Source organism: Lygodium microphyllum, chromosome 4 (genome assembly GCF_053477565.2).
Source record: "Lygodium microphyllum isolate KBCC chromosome 4, Lygodium_microphyllum_v1.1.10, whole genome shotgun sequence".
Taxonomy (NCBI): domain Eukaryota; kingdom Viridiplantae; phylum Streptophyta; class Polypodiopsida; order Schizaeales; family Lygodiaceae; genus Lygodium; species Lygodium microphyllum.
In genome coordinates this window covers 15,932,948-15,951,170 of record NC_141138.1, presented here as the reverse complement: position 1 = coordinate 15,951,170, position 18,223 = coordinate 15,932,948, and positions in this window count along the sequence as shown.

Genomic DNA, 18,223 nt, shown 5'->3' with positions numbered 1-18,223 from the left:
GTTTTGTAATTTTATTATTTTTAATATTCATGAAGGAAAAAAAATAAATTTCTAAAATTACATATATCAAAAAACATATTTCAACCATTTCTAATCATTTTTCATCATATGCACGAAAAATTCATCATAAAAATTAAAGAGAAGCCGCTTACACTAAAATCCATATACGTACACATTGTTTTTCGAAAAAGTGAAATGGTAATGCTATTTTTCAGTCATTTTGATGCATCCAAATCACCTGATCTATGTGCCATTATGCTTTAGAACCATCGTCCATCCTTGCTTCATCAAATCAGCCATCCCTCTCTCTCTCATATGACATAGCCATGTAAACAAGGAATAAAGAGAAGAGAGAAATGGGAGAGAGAAAGACTAAAATTTGATCATTTTATGTAGTGTATCATTTCTCTCATGGTCTAGAGCATTGGAGGGCAAAGAATTGAAATATCTTAGGCCTCGGAGATGGAGGATGATTGCAAGAGACACAAAAAATCATTTTTTAAAGAGAAAAAAAAAAGCACAAAAGAAAACGCCCCCTCCCTCTTTCGTGTGAAATTTTAAGCTTTTGGCTCTTCTAATCATACTTAGCTAGTCAACCTTTAAAATAAATAGTTCAAACTTGCATGTTCACACTTGTCAGTAAGTGGTTTCGGCCTTTGAACGAAGGGGCAAACGACCTCAGATTTGCGATCCGACTAGATGAATGATTTCTTGGTATCAAAATCTATCACCTTGGCCTTTATTGCGTGCTTTTCAGCTTTCAAATCTAGTAGCTACTTCATATTACCAAACTTTGCAACCATTACATGGGGGGTCAAATGAAACCCGATCAATAAATGAACATGTGCGTTGGATTCCTGGTGTTGAAATACATCTAAAAAAACTCTAGGTCTTTGATGTATGATCATTCCATTTTTCATAAAAAATGTCTCTTTTATGGATCTTGAGCCACTTTTCAACTGTAAAGTTGGCTTTAAAATGAGCTCTTAAGGGATCTCTCTTGCACTTGTAAGTCATCCAAGACCTAACATATCCTTAGAATAGCGTAATAATGTGGAAGTAAGTTAGGAATTGTAACATCATGCACAAGTGGGCTAAGTGCACTCTTATCTTGAGTCGTATGTTGTGTAATACTTTGACCATTCTTAAAGTGAAAATGTCCCATAGCTAGTTCACCACATCTATTTGCATGATATATACAAGAAGATTTAACCCACAATGACTTAAATTCAAACATGAGGTCATTTTTGGGGCAAAAATTTAATGGTATGCCCATTAGCCAACAACATCCGTTGCCAATCCACAAAGGATCAATATGCCATCTTTAGTATATGTTGAACTTGTCATCTTAAAAGCCATGATACAAACTTGAAACCACTAGGAATGACCCCTTACTCCCATCCTTTTACCTTCACAGATGGAGAGTTATAGATGTGAACCATATATCTTAGGCTCTTAGTAAGAAATCCTAAAGTATTCTGGTAAATGTACTATTGGGACCTAAAATGGACTCAACAGAAGCTCTCACACACTCTATGCTCACCACAAACCTCAAACAACCAACCCATATGACCCTATGTCCATGAGGGATTGGCAATGACTAGTGTCATGACCTAAATTGGGTCCAACAATCTAATAGCTCTAGCTAGCTCTTCTAAACACACCAAAGGTTCCCACATAGCCTCATAGCCAAGAGCATTTGGGTACTACAAATAACTCTTCTAACTGTTATGCTTGTCAATGCAAATTTGGATTTTAGTTCAACTAATTATGTCTCCCAACTCTAAGCAAAGGAGTTTCCCACACATAGGTGACTATCTCACCTTAAACCATATATATAAAGGGAACCCCTCTAGCCAATTGTTGTGGCCCCTACCACTCTCCTACACTCTAGGGAGGATTGGCCCCAAGATGCGGCGTCTAAAATATATTAAACAACGTTAGATAATCCTCTCTTGATATTTATCATTCTAGGAGACCTTTCATAACCTCACATAATCCTTTTCTCGAGAATAAACATTCTAACCTACGACTAGGGATCCTCTTCCACTCCATATGGGTCAATGGGTTCAAGCCATTGTTATGCATTCAAGAAATTTATTCTAATGCCATACTTTTATGCTCTTTCCATGCAAGGTGGAATGATCTAAAGTGCACAAATAAAGACAAAATAGCATCATGTTCCATATGCATAATTATACCTTTTCATGCTTTTCACTATACCTATTGTGATGATATAGAAGGTAGCACTAAGAAAACTATTGCTACTATCTTTCTCATACTAAAAAATCAATCTATTTTCATATGAAAAAGATTAAAAAATAGCACATTCAATTTTATTTTTCCTTTTCATCACCATGTATTGGCAAATTTTGCAAGTGTTGTCATATTCTTAGATGTATAGTGAAATAGAAACAAACCACATAGAAATGCACTTTAACACACAATATGAGGCCATGCTAAATCAATCTCTATCACACACACACACACACACACACACACAATTACACAACATCAAGATCCATCTAATAATTCAGATTTTCTCAAAATCCCATTTTTCATAAATTTTTACAATTTTACACATATGAATATCTTTTGAAAACAAATTATTTTTTAAAAGTATAATAATTAAGCATTTAGAAAACACGTTAGGGGAGTTTAAGGTATCAAAAATGCCATCTAAGTGATCCTAGAGAGAGAATATTTTAGAAAATAAAATCATTTTTAGATTTTATTTTTTATATTTTGGTAAGTAAATATATAAAAAATTATTAATAAATCATTATCGTGATATTCTCGTGGTCACATCAAACCTAGAAATCTAAGCCACCATAAAGGTGACAAAGATTGTCATAATGAAGATCTTACTCATCCTCATTAAAGTGAAAACTAATATTCAATTTAAATTTTGTGTGATGTTTGATTACTTCCCTCCATTCTCACTCTCTTCTTTTTTTATCCATCCTTACTAGTTTCTTTTTTGTTTTCCTTCTTATGTCTAATCAGTATAGTTTTTCAATCCAATCTTCTAATCACATCCTTAGTTATAGATTAGACATCCCATGATCTCTATAGCTCTAGTAAAAGACCACTCTATCATCTTCATATTGAGTTAGAGAGTGACTATGAACCAATAAGGAAGAGAACAAAACCCATTACTATTACATAGTTTATGAAACATATATTCAGGTTTGAAGGAAATAAGAATCTTGATCATTAGTTAGATGGCATGCTATATTCCAAAGATCCTAGCAAAAATAGCACTCCGCCTTTCTATAATAGCTCTTCATTGTAGAGTTTAATTGGTGATGGTTATAATGGGTTTCTAGGTTATACAATTAACTTGGTTCCAGAAAAGGATGTCCTCAGATTGGAGAACAATCTTTTATCAAAACATAACAACGAGTTGTTGCAAAAGTTAGAGGGCTGTCAATAGAGGATTCATTCATTGGAGAAATACATCAAATCTTATCAATGAAAGCAAACTATTTTAGGCCTTCGAAATTGACAAAAGGCTCTTAAAAATATTAAGAGTCTCAAACGAGGAGGAGGCAGTTGTAGTAAAAGAATCAAAGTAGCAAGGTATATATGTTTTCACTTTAAAAATATTAAATATGACTTTGTTTATAATTAATTGTATTAATTTGTGATGTTGATTTTGTTTAGGTCTCTTCTTCAACCGAATGCAAGTGAAAGAGATTCTTTAAAAGCATATCGACTTTATTATCATATTTTTCCTTCAGTAGTTTCAAAAGATATTTTGGAGAATAGGAAATTTAAGAAGGTAAAGAAATAATGCTTGGAGTCATTTATAAAGAATCATTCTCTAGATACTGAGTTAGTGTAGAAGACACTAGATAATATTGGTATCATTCGAGATGCTTATATACAACTTTTCTAGCTTTTATGAAGCAAGGACAAGTATGCAATTGCATACTTCCAAGGCCATCTGTGGTTAGAACTATCAGACAGAGAGTAAATAACAAAGTGATGGAGATTTTGGGTGAGCCTTTCCATATCAAGGCTAGCTTCAAGGGAAAGAAAAAGGAAGTTATGTTCAATGAATTTAACAATATTTTCCTTGACTTACCCACCCTACAATGTTTAATGATTAGATTCTATGACTTGTCACTAGAAGAGACACAAGGAGTGGCTAGATTTGTGGTTAAACTTGATGAAAGTGAGATTCTGAAATGCATAAAACTAGAGAGGGTCTCTATTACCTTGATGAATAGAGCACTTTCATCAGATCATTGTAATCACTCAATGTCATTTAGTGTTCAATTGGAACACAACATCTGGTGGCTAGGAGCATTTGAAGTAGATATAGAGGATTTTGATGTATTGTATTGGGTTTTTCATTGAACACCAATACTTGATGTTATTAAGAGACAACAAGCAAGAGAAGAGCTATTTGTTGAAGGATTTGGGAACTATAAGATTGAGTGGCACATAACTGGTGACTTGAAGAAACTCAAATATATGTACAATGTATCTAAGGGAGCCAAATCCAAATCTCCTAGCCTATATTGCATGTCCCCAGCCATAGAGTTGAACTCAAGAAATCGGAATAGAGATCCTTCTAGGCACAATAAGTATCCACAGTTTAAGCCAGTCCTAGATATTCCTTTAGTGAATGCCCATATCTGTACACTTCATGTGCTTTGCAAGATAATTGAAAAGCTTGTTTATCTTTATATAGGATTTGTATGGAAGCTGGTTATTGGCTAGAACAGATGCTATAACAAAGATTGAGAAAGTCTTATCTGCAATTGGTCTGCATGGTGGTAATGTTGTTATTGAACTAGATCTTCAAAAGTCTAAGGATGGCAATTGTGTCCCCAAAAAGCCATCTATTGGTGGAGTGAAGGCTAGAAGGTTCCTAGGCTTTCATGGGAGACTTGGTAAGATAAACTCTAGGAATTGTGTCTCAACTATTAGATACAATCAATGGAAGTCCCTATAGTTAAGGATCATGATGATAATGGACAAGCTTGGAATATAATAACCAATGTTTGGGAAAAACTAGACAAAGTATTCTTTTATTGTGATAAAATTGAGTGAAATGATGATGGTCTCAAAGACTTCTAAAACCAATTGAAATTTAAAAAAAAGGCAATGACAGAAGCTTGGGGTAATCAACACTTCACTCACTATATGATAAGAAGTTTGCATATGTATGTCTCTTTATTGTCTCACTCATATAAGATTTTTTAATTGACATTATTTATTTATTAACTATGTAGCATATTTTATACAACCATGCTCCATATTTTATCAAGAAATATGGATCTCTATCTATGTGCTCAACCCAAGGTATGGAAAAATCACATTATCAAGAAATAACAAAATACTTCAGATACACAAGACATGGAGGTGGAAGACACAAAGCAAACAATTTATTAGAGGTCTTTCAATGGTTCTACAAATAAATTTGGCACGTATTCACGCTCAAAGACAATTGCATCATGTAATACATCATCTTTGGCAAGGATTGTATCCATTGTTACCCAAAGAAGAAAATAGGGATATTTAAACTCTTGTGCAAAGCAAAGATTTTTAGAATGGTTACAAACTAGACAAAGAGATGGAAAAAGATGGGTTTCAAGAAACCCTTAATATCTTTTAGGTGACTTTGTTGTAGAAGAGTCTTTGTTTTCAAGCAATTCACTAGGTCCTCTAGAGGTATCTTTTGTTTCATCCCACTCAACGAGACCTCTACATTTCAGGAACTCTTGTGTCCTATAGCCTAGAAGGAACTTCAAATTCTTGGCATCTCCTATATGGGAGAGCAAATAAGAGCCAAGAACTCCAAAGTATCCTGCCCTAGATCCACTGTATCCAGGCATCAAGCTAAAACTCTTACAGCTTCTTCCTTCTCCACCAAAATTGTCATGTTTGAACCTCTATTGAAAACTTGGGATCCAATCACCTTGGAGATAGCTTTCAAAGCCATCATTGGCAAGCTTGGAGAGCTTGACAACCTACTATGATAAATTGCAATTGTTTGATTATTTAAGCTTCCAATATAATGAACAAGGCCTTGACTTTTGCTAAGCTTCAATGGCCTTGAGCCCTTGGCTCTTCCAAGAAAGTTGTTTGTATATTCAATTTCTATCTACACAATAAACCACAATAGTGTAAGATGTCGGTAGATAAATATCCAATAATATTTGTCTATAATGCATAACATACTCTAATATAAACCATAATGGATATCTTAGAATTATCTTTCATACCTTAGGGTTTTCTTCTTATCATCATAAAGATTTATTGAACTTTTTGGTTTCTCCTCCAATGGAGACTTCAGTTTCTCTTCATACCCAATGTTATTGATACCAAGTCTCTGCTGAATTTGTAAGAACTCTTCCTCTGTAGGTATTCCCCCTTTTCATATTCCATGATCCGATTAATACATGAATGCAAGGCTACAAAGTTGTCTTGAAAATTCTCTCCCTCAACATCAAGACTTGCTAGCAATTCATGTTCATGACCAAAAAAATTCTTATCATTTTGACCCCATGTTGCAAGGATTTCCAAGCAGTAATCTTCTCTAGGATAAAAAAGGTGTTGAATATAATTTAGCAATACATATCTCTTTTTGTTGATGAGATAACTGGGAAATGTTGGGACACATTCAAGAGGACCTCTTTCAAATTTTACACTCAACTCTATCTCCTTTTTTCCCACTTTTGTAATATTCTCACTTTTAAACAAAGCAACATCAAATCCTTGCACTAACTGGTTCTCAATATCCTCCTGAAACATTTTCCCCTTCTCTTCAACCTCTTTATCTTTGCTTGCAATATCCTCTATCTTCTTCTATTCTATTGTATCTTAGAAACAACTATCCATATATTGAAGATATACAAGAAATCCAACATCCTTCTGTACAATAAGACATTGATACTAATTCTGATGAAAAAGGCAATCTGTTTCCACTTATTGAATTCCTCATCAATAAGTTTGCAAAGTTGTTCGAGCAACATTGTACCTTCAATTACATCACTATAATGGACAAATCCCTCAATCTCTAGGCCTTCCATATGTATATCATAAAACTCCCTAAAATCCTTCAGTTTGTCCTCAAGATCCTTCAGGAGCTCTTGCAAATCAAAGGCTCTTGCAAATCAAAGGGAACATTGAGCATATCTCTGATGTAAACAAATTTAGATGAATTTCTAGTTGCATGAAGAAAATCGAAGAGCTTTTCATCACAGGTATCCTCCAGATCCTCTTCCTCCATTCCCCCTAAAGAAAACTTCCTTTTAGTCATCCTGATTACTCACAAAACCCAATCCTGAAAACAACAAAGTAATTTTAGGGAACAATATATCAATCCACATTTGCTCACATCTAGAAGATTATAGCAAGATTGCTCAAAAAATTTAGTCAAACACTTCATAGAATTTCTGACTACTTGATATTTTGTCAAGAACTCACTCTTGGCTTTAAAGTTTAGACTCTTTATATATGACATGCTCACTAACAAATTCTAAGAAAGGGTTCAATGTTATCTTCCTCCTCTTAAACCAACAAATACAAAAAAACATGCAACAATGATACTTTACTTCATTCATCTTGTATGTCTAAATTCCTAAGATATCACACATGTTAGATTGGTCAAAATACAATAGCAGTAGCTTGTAAAAAGTGAATTCCCCCTTTGAGGCAGTAGAGGAAGCATGTAATTTTGTGTCTCATCAATCAAATTTTGTTTTACATTCAGGACTCATAAAACACAACAACAATGATCCAAACCGCTTTGCAGTTTGATAAAATCGTGTTTCATACGTCAGTCAATCCAAAAAACTTGATGAAATCGTGTTTCATACATCCAAAATATTTGTCTAAGATAATGCATCTAGAATATCAAAACCACATCATTTAACATATGTACAAGATTAAACCAAGATTGATAGAAAAATTTAGTCAAATCCTTTATAGAATTTCTAACTTCTTGATGTATCTTTCTCCTCTCAAACCAACAAACACAGAACAATGTCCAACAATGTCACCTTATTTCATTCATCTTACTTGTCCAAATCCCTAAGATATCACACATGTTAAATTGATCAAAATACAATAGCAGTGCCTTTTAAAAAGTGAGTTGAATATTTGAGCAGTAGAGGAGGCATGCAATTTCGCATTTCATCGATCATTTTTAAAAAAATATTTAGGACTCATGAAACGTGATAACAATATTCCAAAGCTCCTTGCAAATGATAAGATTGCGTTTCATATGTTAGTGAATCATTTTGCAGAAAAACTAACAATTTTGATAATCTTTAATGTCTCAAAATTTAAGATTAGAGAGAAAAAGTGGCAATAAAAAGTTTAATACTTGAGAATTGTATTCCCTACTGAGAATAAATGGGTTTTTGTAGGAATATATCTGATTTGGCCTTGCGATGCACACGAGATAAGTGTTTTGTGGAAGATAAAACAAAATGCATGGAAGAGAAATTAACATGAATCTGATCCTGAGTTGTTGTATATATATACCAACGGTCACTGCACGTTTGTTCGAGAAGTACTCTGTACTCATTCGGAAGAGTTGCATTTAAAATGAAAAAGAAGAAACTAGAAATTATCTTTTACCTTTAAAAAGTAGAGCCATAAAAGTGCTATCATGCCAAAAATGTCAGTGACACCACATGGCACAAGTTTCGAGGCAAAAACAATCTACCCGTTGTATGTGTCAAGTTAACTACGCATTACAACAGCTACTCGTGTGCATAAACATCCTTTAAAATCCAATTTCGGAACCGCAAAAGAGTTTTTTAGAAGACAAAGCTCTTTCTATGCTTAATAACACAAACACAAGGCTAAGTTGGTCACAACTCAAAATTATTCCACAACATAAGGCGACTTGGGAAGATCTCATCGCCCAGCATATGCGCCAAGGCCTAAAAAATGTAAGTTTTTTGACAAATTTGAGCTAGCTCTGTATCAGTGCAACAAATCTTGCTAAATGTTCCCAAAAAGAGCATAACATATGAAACCCGATTAGTCACGGCTCTGCCCATAGACAATAGTCATCTCGTGTTTCATACGTTAGGGGGAATCTAAGTTTCCTAAAAAAGAATCATGGATCATCACACAGAAGGATCATTTTTCTTCCACTGATGTTGATAATAATTATGAGTGCATCAACTATATTAGTAATGGATTATTCAGTTTGAGATTTAGATATTGATGTTGGCATTCAAATTGAAAGTCCCACAAGGTTTGATTTCATTTTGGATAAGATTTAAATATTATAGATGAGAACATTTAGATAGGTCTCCTCTTAAGGGTTGAACACATTCAAAATAAGATTTGAGATTTGTTAGTTATCAAGTAATGAGCCTATGGATCTAGGATAATAATGATATATAGGTCTTAACTACTTTCTACACTACCCAAACTAGCCATACTATATAACTAGTTCAAATATCATAGAGCCAACTGAAGAGACACTCTTTCAAACTCGGTGATCAAGTCTATAATAGCATGATAATACATACAAATGATGCGATTGTGTACTGTGCACATCCCATTTAGTTGATTCAATATCAACTAGGAATCCCCATTTACTAATAATTGGAAAATAGCACCTCTCTTAGCAATGTTTAGTCCCATTATCAAGGCTTTACATTCTACCACATTGTTAGTAAATCCTATCCCAAGGCACGCATCTAATTTCATTGTGACCCTACACAAGGGATCTCTAATGACTACCTTAATGCTTCCTTTCTTATTGGGAACCCTGAATGCTCCATTAAAATACAATATATGGGTCCATAAAGGGTTTACATAGCTAGCCATCATCAATACCTCTATTTGTAGCTATGGTAATCAAAGTTTGGCATATTCAAAGGATAAACCAAAGGCTCCATCTCACCTTATTCATTGAAACTTACAAGAATACTTGTTAAGATACTTGAGTACAAGTAATGGTAGAATACCTTAATTTCTTAAATAAACATCCTATTTTCTTGCTCAATTATCTTATAACCTTTGCTCCACCAAACAAGCCTTCCTTGATAGTCTTTTTGTTCCAAGTATGGGTGCTCCAAATAGGGGATTAGCTATCCCATCAATAGATTTAACCTCCTTTCTTACATGTTTCAAATCAACACAACATAAACATGCAAGGGCATTTGTCTCATCAATATGCTTATAGATAATAAGACTTAATCTTATTAAGATTATTATTATTCTTAAATTTCATTCCTTTAAATTTGTTAATAATGTGGTGGACTTATTTTTATCTATTCTAACTATTTTATAGGGACCATTCCACTTAGGCTCTAATTTTCTAGGGAAACACTTCCTATATGCATCATAGTACATGACCAATTGTCCCTTTTTAAAGGTATACTTCTTCACTTTCAAGTCATGAAGCTATTTTCTATGACACTTGGCCACCTCTTAATGTAATAAACTCTAAATTTAAGCTCATCGAGATGTGCTAAGGTCGTGAAGTGTTCCAAAAGTGTATCTTTATCCCCTAGAGAATTGTTGATTATGAAACTTAATGTAGGTAACTTGATATCAAGGGATAATACACATTCCTCTCCATAGACTAATTTGAATAGGGTATAGGTGATGAGACTGAACCTGAAATACATGAAAGGATTCTGACAAATGATTAGAAAAGGGCTCATAAGCTATGGACTGAGAGAGCATGCAAGGTGTTACATTGGTTTTCCTTATGTATATTAGATGCTATGGTTATACAGATTACTAGATGCAATTCTCCAAAGGATGCATGGGACATACTCATGAAAAATTATGGAAATGTAACACATCAAAGATGTTGGGGGTAAAGGCGCCTCTGCCTAGCCACCCATGTATTACTACACTGATAGAACTCGCCACTACACACTGTCGGTGGAGAGCGCTTTTCACAGTCACTTATTCTTTATTCTTTTAGTGACAATTTGAATAAAAGGAAGGCCCGGCCACACATTGTGGTTGTTGGAGTTCCCACTTTTGAGTCTCTCTCTCTCTTGGCTCTTGCTCTCCATCCGCCATAGCTCTCACCGCCAAGCTTATTCTTCCTGGGTTCCACTTCCCTTTCAATTGGTATTAGAGCAAAGGCATTGGAGCTTGCTCAGCATTCTCTTCACCCTGGATTTGAAGAGCTTCAACCCGAGCTTCAATGGTAGCCATGGCACCTTCATTTGCAGGTACGTTTTGATCTCCCGCCTCCTCCCCGAGCTTTCAGACCTTCATCGACTTCTTCTCGGGCTGCATTGGAGCCCCCTTGACCTTGCCAAGTGCCCCCGAGGGCTATTGTAGATCCCCCAGCCCCTAGGAACAATCAACACATTTTTTGGTGCATTTTTAGGGGGATGGGTTGATCTGCTCCCCGGCATTTCCCTGCCCCTCCTTGGCTTTCCAGCACTCTTGGCAACCTTCCCGAGCATTGCTTGACTCCCTAGCATTGGTGCTTGACTCTCGGTGATGGATTTGAGTGCTTTCCCCTTCAGCCCTTTGCTGGAATGTCAAAAGAGGGCAGCACTTGACATTTACTATTTAATGCTTCTTGGAATTTCCCATTTGATGCCTATTGATGCCCGATGATGCCTAAATGTTATGGGATGCTATGTCTATGCTTTGGCACTGATTTGGAGTAGATTTGAGCACCATTTGAGCTTCATATAATAGTAAATATCTTATTGTAATATAGTGGGATGAAGCTCATTTACTTGGTATATGCATTGGTTCATGGATATGGGGTGCTTCCTAGAGGTTTGAATGATCATACCGATGTATTTGGAGGTTGTCAAATGCTTCTTCTTGGTTCCGAAATGCTTTTGAGCTTGGATTAAGCTCCGACTTGGTCGTTCTTCACTAGCATTTGGTTTCAGTTGGCATGCTTTGGATCGGTTTATGCCTATTGTCATTGCTTGACATTTAGGCTTCTTGCATTTATGCTTTGGTCAGATATGGATGCCACTTGGTTTGCCCATGCTTGAAAGTTACTTGGAGCTTCATCTTCCGATGTATTTGAGCATTTTGGATCTACTGGGCATTACATTTGGTTGTAGTTACATGCTCTTTGAATGCTTTCAGGCTTATGCTTTATGGGTCTGAGATAGCTTGGGATTAATGATTTGGATGTACCCTACTGGGATTTGGCATGTTTGATGCTATGTATTCGATGTATCAGAGCGTTGCTTGCTCTCTTTGCATTTGACTTTCCTTCCAGTGGGAGCCTCTTGGTATATTTGGATGTACACAGAGTTTTATTTAAAGATGCGCTTGAGCTTGTGGGACAACTACATGCATTTGCTCTCTTGAGAGCTTTATGTCTGCAGTTTGTCTGTAGTGGACTGATTTGATATGCCTATTGGGACAGGCACTTATCTCTGTCACAGGTTTGTCAGTTTTGTATCCATCTTGGATGGTTATGTATTGAGCTTCTTGCTCTATCAGTTATGCTTGTGCTTGGTCTCTTCTCTTACCCCGAGACCCATTACATGCATGACTTCTGGACCTATGAGATGTCTCTTGCCTGACAGGTTATTGGTTTGACAGTTCTTAGTACCTTCTTGCCCCTGGAAACTCGCTATTGGATGTAGCTTGTTACCTGGTAGTTGCAGTGACATATGTATCAATGATTGCTTCATTTTGGGACAGTTTTACATACTGATGTCATTTATTATAGCAAGCTAAAATCTGTAGATTTTGAGCACTTCTATGAGGGTAATGCTTACTATTTGATGTTATCTTGGTCATATTTGGTGGACAGGTGCTTCTCTTGGTGAAATCCACCCTTTCATCTAGTTTTAGCAGTGGCTTTAGAGCATTTTCTGCTAATTACGATAGCATGTAATTTTACTTTTTTGCTTTGATTTGGGATAGTATGGCTGGTCATTTGAAAGATACAACTCTCTTTAACATTGCCAAGTTGGATGGTACCAACTATGGGTATTCGAAGTCCCAAATATGGCATGTTTTGGTGTAGAAGTTGCATATTAAAACCTTGTGTTTCAAGGGTGTTAAACCTGAAGATATGGATGATGATGTTTGGATGGAAGTTGATGAGATATGCAAGTCTACCATTATTTTGTCACTCTCAGAAGAGGTCCATCATAATGTTTTTGAAGATGAGAATCAAAGTACATGGGATTTATGGGAGAAGATTCAGGAGCTCTATGCACAGCAGAGTCTTACGTCAAAGATGTATTGGCTGAAGCAGTAAATGGACCTTTGCATGAAGAAGGAGGGGACCTCCCTTTCATCTCATTTCAGTCAGTTTCATGCTATCATGAAGAGTCTGTTGTCACAGGGTATTGAGTTCAAAGACAACTTGCACCCGTTGTTTTTGCTTGGCACCTTGTCTAAATCATGGGATGTCTTCTGTACTACCATATGCACAAACAAGCTTGATGGGCTGAAAATCAAAGATGTTGAGCGTGCTTTACTGACTAAGGAAATCAACATGAGAAACAATGATGCTTCACGCTCTTCACATGCATTGACCGTTAGAGGTGGCAGAAATGGCAGGCATGATAATGATCACAAGGACATGGACTCTCAGAAGTCCAGGTCCAAGTCGCATGGTGGCAGTAAGTCCCGTGGATGGAAGTTTGATCTTACCTGTCATTATTGTGAGAAAGCAGGACATATTAGGCCATAGAGCCATAAAATGCGTGATGATAAGCGCAAGGAAAATGGAAAAGAAAAAGTGCAGGAAAAGTTTTGAGATGGCAAGCTCAACACGTGCAGACATTGATGATGGACCACCTGGGTAGATGGGTCCATACATCTACACTTAACACGTTGGTGGTCATTATGATACTCATAAGGCCACTGACTTATTACTTATTATAATTAGTTTGTTACACCTATCTACAACTGGCAAAGACATAGTGCCAGTTGATTAGTATAATGGGCTATGCACTGTTTGATTTAGTGGGCCACTTTCCTTTATGTTGTATCTTATCTATATTTTTTGTGTACATTGTATAGTATGTGGAAGAAGAAGAAGAAATCAACAAGAAAACGTTTTGGCCTCCATCTCTCTTCTTTGTTCTTGAGTGAGCTTCCTCTTGTGTATACAGTGTGCGTTTGGTGCAGCAGCTCAAGTAAGTCCCCCCACCACGCGATTTTTGACATGGTATGAGAGCAGCGCCACTGAGAGAGGCTGATTTCAAAGGATGAAGTGAAGGAGAAGAAGCAAGGTTTGAGCAAGCAAGCAAGGGGTAAGAAGCTCTCCCATTCTTGCACTCTCTCTCTTGGATAGTGCCAATGGAGGCACTGGAAGTAGGGTCGAGCAAAAATCTCAGATTGCTGTGAGATTTGATGTGCGAGCAGATCACTGTATATTATGCACATAAGCCCTTTAAGGCTTGCCCGCAGTTATTTTGGGCATCTGAGGCCGTTTCAAGCCCTGTTTTAGAGCCGCAAGATTGCGGACAACAATTTTAGGGCACACTATGATTTCGGCTGTATTGACCGAAAGTGGGTGTGCATGTTACAAATTGTGAATCTATAATTTTTGAGGTGTTCGCAGGAAGCAAACATAAGGTTTATCTGCAAACAAATTGCAGATTACATGTAGTATTGAGCAATCAGTGAAAAAGGTTGCTTGGTGTATTGTTATGCACGTGTTGTGAAAGATTGCAGAAGATTAGCTTACTGTGCTGTATCCTTATTTGTGATAATGGTAGAGAATATTGGAAATCCCATTATGGAGAAGCTCGACAAGAACAACTACCCTTCATGGAAGTTCTTTCTGATGAACTTCCTCATTGGAAAGGGCCTTTATGAGTTTGTCTTAGGTGAAGAAAAGGAGCCAGAGTTGGGTATCCCTTCGACTGCAGATGAGTTAAAAGCATGGAAAGAGTGGAATGCGAAAGATAAAAAGGTGATGTACTGGCTATCTGTAGTCATTGATAATACTATGCTAGGACATATTAGGAATGTAAAAACTTCACATGCAGCTTGGACACTTTTTGAGAGCATGTTTATAGTAAATACAAAGGCACGAAAGATTCAACTCAAGCAAGAGTTGAATGTTTTGAAGAAAGGAAAAATGTCTGTCAATGAGTATGTGTTGAAGGTGAGGAGCATTGCAGATGATTTAGTAGCGATTAATGCAATGCCGGATAATGATGATTTGGTTTCATCCACTCTGAGTGGCCTTAACAATGATAAGTCATGGAAATCATTTGTTACTTCAGTATATGCACGGAAGCCATTTTTGGATTTTGATGAGCTGATCTCTCTCATGATTACTGAAGAGATTAATATGCAGGGAGATTCATTTGGAAGAAATGGTAAACATGTCCAAGCATTTTACTCGAGTTTAGGAAGGGGACATGGTAGATCCTCTTCAAGAGGCCGTGGTATGGGACGTGCTAGCGATAACCAACAAAATAGGTTCAATCAATAGTTTGGTGAAATGCAAGTTTTTGGAGGGAGAGGAAAATTTAGAGGTAGGGGGAGCTCTAGAGGAAGAGGTGGATGGCAGAATAGAGGTTCTGGAAATTCTGTTATTATTTGCCATTATTGTGGCAAAACATGCCATATTGCAGCCCATTGCTATGCAAAGAAGGATGATATTCGCAGTGGTAAATTGCAGCAAGGAAACTATGCATCATCTTCACGACAGAATGAAGACAAAAATGAGTGTCTATTTGTTATGCAGCATATGATGAATGCAGTTACAAGAAAGGGGACACATGATGATGTATGGTATGTTGATTCAGTTGCATTTAATCATATGACCAGTCATGTTGAATGGTTTGGAGAGATGCAAGACTTACAAAACCCAGGTTATATGCAGACGGGTGATGATTCATGCCACCCAATTTCACACATTGGAAAGGATCCCTTGTCCTTGTATGACGGCTAGACAAAGAGTTTGACAGATGTATTACATGTGCCATCAATTACAAAGAATCTAGTGTCTGTTGGCCAAATGGTAGAGCAAGGATTGCAGGTCCGATTCAATGCAAAAGGTTATTTTGTAGAAGACTTTAATGATAAGTGTAGGTTGGCCGCAAAAGGAAGTAGAGTTGACCGAATGTTTACTTTAGATTCTCAAATTCCTGCAATGGATGCTGCTATGTATGCTAAAGGAAAAGGAGGAGTTGCATACTGAGGCAAGGAAACCAAATCCCAAGTCTCATTCTTATGCAATGAGTCAAGCTCAAACTGCATAGCCCTCTCCCAAGAGAGACAATCACCCTTGCACATAGCCTCATCATAATTGAGAGGCTCTCCTGCATCTGTAACCAATACATAATCCATAGAGGGCGCAAAATGGTCAGGAGGTCATCTACCTCTAGTAGAACGCCTCAATCCAGGATTTGCAGCCTGACCGACATCATGTCTAACCTCAGCATGTCTAGCATCTGGGCCATGAGCATCAGGTGATGCTGCACACTGTCTAGTTGGCCGTGGAGCAGGCTAAATGGGAGCAAGTGGCTCGTCCTGAAAAATAACTCTGCGTACCTCAACCACTTTCTCGGGCTGCATATGCATTTTGTCCTCATGAAAGATGACATCATGATTGCGGATCACTTTCCATACCTGTAGATCCCATAGACGGCAACCCACCTCTCCTGCATCTCCATAGCCAATGAAAATGCATAGGACACTTTTATGATCCAGCTTATTGTGTTTGTCCTTGGGCACATGGTAGAATGCCTCACATCCAAAGACACACAAATGATCATAAGAGGGGGGCTTGCTTGCCCATACCTCCTCTATAACTTGAAAGTCAATGCCACTGCTAGGCAACTTGTTAATGAGATGCATTGTAGTAGTAACTGCCTCAGCCAAAAAGTGCTACTGTAAGCGAACATGGCTAAGCATGCTACGGACCCTTTCCTAAATGGTCCTATTCATGAGTTCAGCCATACCATTCTGGGGCGGGGTGTAAGGGGCGGTCAACTGACGCTTAATACCCCGCTCATTAGAAAACTGTTCAAAAGCACATGATACATACTCACCCCCATTATCTGACCTTAGGCATTTGAGCCTTTTCCTAGACAGGCTCTCTGCCAATGCAAGCCAATGCTGAAATGTGTCTAAGACATCGGATTTTCTCTTTATGGGATAAGCCCAAACCTTACATAAGTAATCATCTATGAAAGTAATGAAGTACTTTGCCCCACCAAGTGACTGAAGGGCATGAGCCCACATGCATCTAAGTGCACAAGAGCCAAGGGCTCACCAATGCGTTTCTTACCAAACTTTTTATGCATATTTCTAGTCTGCTTGTCATACAAACAATGATCACAAGAATCAAAATGCAAAGAGTCAAAAGGTGGAAGATACTGCAAAGCACATAGTATTTTTATTCATTTAAGAGACATATGCCCCAAACGAGCATGCCAAATGGATACATAGGGAATAGAACCCACAGACAAAATATGATCCAATGTAGCTCGAGATGCAAGGAATAGAGGCTGCCAGACTTGGCACCTCTTGCAAGTACAAGCCTACGACTAGTAATCTTCCATGCAAAGTCTCCAAAAGACACAAAATACCTTACATCATCAGGCTGTCCAGCTGACATAAGGTTGCAAGTCAACACAGGTACATGGCGTATATCATGCAAAACAAAAGAACTACTAGAAGGAAACTGCATCCTAACATTTCCAATGCCCACAATGTCAAGAGACCTATCATCACCAAGATGCACAGAACCAGACATGGTACGATAGGTATGAAACCAATCTCTACACCCAAATCCAAGAGCCAACACTGCTCATACATAGAATGTATCTCAAAAGTCTGTAAGGCATCACATGAAGAAGCTGCAAGTATATAATCATCATCTGAATCAGTGGCCTACATGATATTAACCTCTTCTATCTTCACACTGGACTTTGCAGGCACAATACTGCGCTCAGAAGACTTTTTGTCAAGAATCGTGTGGTGGGGGACTTGCTTGAGCTGCTGCACCAAACACACACTATATACACAAGAGGAAGCTCACTCAAGAACACAAGAAGAGAGATAGAGGCCAAAACGTTTTCTTGCTGATTTCTTCTTCTTCTTCCACACACTATACAATGTACACAAAAAATATAGATAAGATACAACATAAAGGAAAGTGGCCAGTGCCCTACCGTACTGCTGATGTGGACTGTCATACTGCTGATGTGGAGCCTGCTATCCACCAACTTGCTGACGGGGAACCCAATATAATAAGTAATAAGTCAGTGGCCATGTGAGTATCATAATGACCACCAACGTGCTAAGCGTAGAT